Source organism: Vigna unguiculata, unplaced genomic scaffold, assembly GCF_004118075.2.
Source record: "Vigna unguiculata cultivar IT97K-499-35 unplaced genomic scaffold, ASM411807v1 contig_147, whole genome shotgun sequence".
Lineage (NCBI taxonomy): Eukaryota > Viridiplantae > Streptophyta > Magnoliopsida > Fabales > Fabaceae > Vigna > Vigna unguiculata.
This window is the reverse complement of record NW_021010851.1, coordinates 5,001-10,000: the sequence shown is the minus strand read 5'-3', so window position 1 is coordinate 10,000 and position 5,000 is coordinate 5,001.

Below are 5,000 nucleotides of genomic sequence, written 5' to 3'. Positions count from 1 at the left end.
AAAACCACGAATTTCATTTTTTCACAAAACTCCCCACCAAGCCTTCTAGCTATGCCGCGGTGCACCGCCAACATTGGCCATGTGCAAAACCCTCCGAACTCAAAACTTTCGTGCACCAAGAATTTCATGGTATTCATTTGGGGGCATTTGGAGGCCATTCCAACCCTCACATCTCAAAAACCACGAATTTCATTTTTTCACAAAACTCCCCACCAAGCCATTTAGCTATGCCGTGGTGCACCGACCAACTTGGCCATGTGCAAAACCCAACCAACTCAAAACTTTCGTGCACCAAGACTTTCATGGTATTCATTTGGGGGCATTTGGAGGCCTTTCCAACCTTCACAACTCAAAAACCACGAATTTCATTTTTTCACAAAACTCCCCACCAAGCCATTTAGCTATGCCGTGGTGCACCGACAACCTTGCCCATGTGCAAAACCCAACCAACTCAAAACTTTCGTGCACCAAGACTTTCATGGTATTCATTTGGGGGCATTTGGAGGCCATTCCAACCCTCACATATCAAAAACCACGAATTTCATTTTTTCACAAAACTCCCCACCAAGCCATTTAGCTATGCCGTGGTGCACCGACAACCTTGCCCATGTGCAAAACCCAACCAACTCAAAACTTTCGTGCACCAAGACTTTCATGGTATTCATTTGGGGGCATTTGGAGGCCATTCCAACCCTCACATCTCAAAAACCACGAATTTCATTTTTTCACAAAACTCCCCACCAAGCCATTTAGCTATGCCGTGGTGCACCGACAACCTTGCCCATGTGCAAAACCCAACCAACTCAAAACTTTCGTGCACCAAGACTTTCATGGTATTCATTTGGGGGCATTTGGAGGCCATTCCAACCCTCACATATCAAAAACCACGAATTTCATTTTTTCACAAAACTCCCCACCAAGCCATTTAGCTATGCCGTGGTGCACCGACAACCTTGCCCATGTGCAAAACCCAACCAACTCAAAACTTTCGTGCACCAAGACTTTCATGGTATTCATTTGGGGGCATTTGGAGGCCATTCCAACCCTCACATCTCAAAAACCACGAATTTCATTTTTTCACAAAACTCCCCACCAAGCCATTTAGCTATGCCGTGGTGCACCGACAACCTTGCCCATGTGCAAAACCCAACCAACTCAAAACTTTCGTGCACCAAGACTTTCATGGTATTCATTTGGGGGCATTTGGAGGCCATTCCAACCCTCACATCTCAAAAACCACGAATTTCATTTTTTCACAAAACTCCCCACCAAGCCATTTAGCTATGCCGTGGTGCACCGACAACCTTGCCCATGTGCAAAACCCAACCAACTCAAAACTTTCGTGCACCAAGACTTTCATGGTATTCATTTGGGGGCATTTGGAGGCCATTCCAACCCTCACATCTCAAAAACCACGAATTTCATTTTTTCACAAAACTCCCCACCAAGCCATTTAGCTATGCCGTGGTGCACCGACAACCTTGCCCATGTGCAAAACCCAACCAACTCAAAACTTTGTGCACCAAGAATTTCATGGTATTCATTTGGGGGCATTTGGAGGCCTTTCCAACCCTCACATCTCAAAAACCACGAATTTCATTTTTTCACAAACTCCCCACCAAGCCATTTAGCTATGCCGTGGTGCACCGCCAACCTTGGCCATGTGCAAAACCCTCCGAACTCAAAACTTTCGTGCACCAAGACTTTCATGGTATTCATTTGGGGGCATTTGGAGGCCATTCCAACCCTCACATCTCAAAAACCACGAATTTCATTTTTTCACAAAACTCCCCACCAAGCCATTTAGCTATGCCGTGGTGCACCGACAACCTTGCCCATGTGCAAAACCCAACCAACTCAAAACTTTCGTGCACCAAGACTTTCATGGTATTCATTTGGGGGCATTTGGAGGCCTTTCCAACCCTCACATCTCAAAAACCACGAATTTCATTTTTTCACAAAACTCCCCACCAAGCCATTTAGCTATGCCGTGGTGCACCGACAACCTTGCCATGTGCAAAACCCAACCAACTCAAAACTTTCGTGCACCAAGACTTTCATGGTATTCATTTGGGGGCATTTGGAGGCCATTCCAACCCTCACATCTCAAAAACCACGAATTTCATTTTTTCACAAAACTCCCCACCAAGCCATTTAGCTATGCCGTGGTGCACCGACAACCTTGCCCATGTGCAAAACCCAACCAACTCAAAACTTTCGTGCACCAAGACTTTCATGGTATTCATTTGGGGGCATTTGGAGGCCATTCCAACCCTCACATCTCAAAAACCACGAATTTCATTTTTTCACAAAACTCCCCACCAAGCCATTTAGCTATGCCGTGGTGCACCGACAACCTTGCCCATGTGCAAAACCCAACCAACTCAAAACTTTCGTGCACCAAGACTTTCATGGTATTCATTTGGGGGCATTTGGAGGCCATTCCAACCCTCACATCTCAAAAACCACGAATTTCATTTTTTCACAAAACTCCCCACCAAGCCATTTAGCTATGCCGTGGTGCACCGACAACCTTGGCCATGTGCAAAACCCAACCAACTCAAAACTTTCGTGCACCAAGACTTTCATGGTATTCATTTGGGGGCATTTGGAGGCCATTCCAACCCTCACATCTCAAAAACCACGAATTTCATTTTTTCACAAAACTCCCCACCAAGCCATTTAGCTATGCCGTGGTGCACCGACAACCTTGCCCATGTGCAAAACCCAACCAACTCAAAACTTTTGTGCACCAAGACTTTCATGGTATTCATTTGGGGGCATTTGGAGGCCTTTCCAACCCTCACATCTCAAAAACCACGAATTTCATTTTTTCACAAATCTCCCCACCAAGCCATTTAGCTATGCCGTGGTGCACCGCCAACCTTGGCCATGTGCAAAACCCTCCGAACTCAAAACTTTCGTGCACCAAGACTTTCATGGTATTCATTTGGGGGCATTTGGAGGCCATTCCAACCCTCACATCTCAAAAACCACGAATTTCATTTTTTCACAAAACTCCCCACCAAGCCATTTAGCTATGCCGTGGTGCACCGACAACCTTGCCCATGTGCAAAACCCAACCAACTCAAAACTTTCGTGCACCAAGACTTTCATGGTATTCATTTGGGGGCATTTGGAGGCCATTCCAACCCTCACATCTCAAAAACCACGAATTTCATTTTTTCACAAAACTCCCCACCAAGCCATTTAGCTATGCCGTGGTGCACCGACAACCTTGCCATGTGCAAAACCCAACCAACTCAAAACTTTCGTGCACCAAGACTTTCATGGTATTCATTTGGGGGCATTTGGAGGCCATTCCAACCCTCACATCTCAAAAACCACGAATTTCATTTTTTCACAAAACTCCCCACCAAGCCATTTAGCTATGCCGTGGTGCACCGACAACCTTGCCCATGTGCAAAACCCAACCAACTCAAAACTTTCGTGCACCAAGACTTTCATGGTATTCATTTGGGGGCATTTGGAGGCCATTCCAACCCTCACATCTCAAAAACCACGAATTTCATTTTTTCACAAAACTCCCCACCAAGCCATTTAGCTATGCCGTGGTGCACCGACAACCTTGCCATGTGCAAAACCCAACCAACTCAAAACTTTCGTGCACCAAGACTTTCATGGTATTCATTTGGGGGCATTTGGAGGCCTTCCAACCCTCACATCTCAAAAACCACGAATTTCATTTTTTCACAAAACTCCCCACCAAGCCATTTAGCTATGCCGTGGTGCACCGCCAACCTTGGCCATGTGCAAAACCCTCCGAACTCAAAACTTTCGTGCACCAAGACTTTCATGGTATTCATTTGGGGGCATTTGGAGGCCATTCCAACCCTCACATCTCAAAAACCACGAATTTCATTTTTTCACAAAACTCCCCACCAAGCCATTTAGCTATGCCGTGGTGCACCGACAACCTTGGCCATGTGCAAAACCCAACCAACTCAAAACTTTGTGCACCAAGAATTTCATGGTATTCATTTGGGGGCATTTGGAGGCCTTTCCAACCCTCACATCTCAAAAACCACGAATTTCATTTTTTCACAAAACTCCCCACCAAGCCATTTAGCTATGCCGTGGTGCACCGACAACCTTGCCATGTGCAAAACCCAACCAACTCAAAACTTTCGTGCACCAAGACTTTCATGGTATTCATTTGGGGGCATTTGGAGGCCATTCCAACCCTCACATCTCAAAAACCACGAATTTCATTTTTTCACAAAACTCCCCACCAAGCCATTTAGCTATGCCGTGGTGCACCGACAACCTTGCCATGTGCAAAACCCAACCAACTCAAAACTTTCGTGCACCAAGACTTTCATGGTATTCATTTGGGGGCATTTGGAGGCCATTCCAACCCTCACATCTCAAAAACCACGAATTTCATTTTTTCACAAAACTCCCCACCAAGCCATTTAGCTATGCCGTGGTGCACCGACAACCTTGCCATGTGCAAAACCCAACCAACTCAAAACTTTCGTGCACCAAGACTTTCATGGTATTCATTTGGGGGCATTTGGAGGCCTTTCCAACCCTCACATCTCAAAAACCACGAATTTCATTTTTTCACAAAACTCCCCACCAAGCCATTTAGCTATGCCGTGGTGCACCGACAACCTTGGCCATGTGCAAAACCCAACCAACTCAAAACTTTCGTGCACCAAGACTTTCATGGTATTCATTTGGGGGCATTTGGAGGCCTTTCCAACCCTCACATCTCAAAAACCACGAATTTCATTTTTTCACAAAACTCCCCACCAAGCCATTTAGCTATGCCGTGGTGCACCGACAACCTTGCCCATGTGCAAAACCCAACCAACTCAAAACTTTTGTGCACCAAGACTTTCATGGTATTCATTTGGGGGCATTTGGAGGCCTTTCCAACCCTCACATCTCAAAAACCACGAATTTCATTTTTTCACAAACTCCCCACCAAGCCATTTAGCTATGCCGTGGTGCACCGCCAACCTTGGCCATGT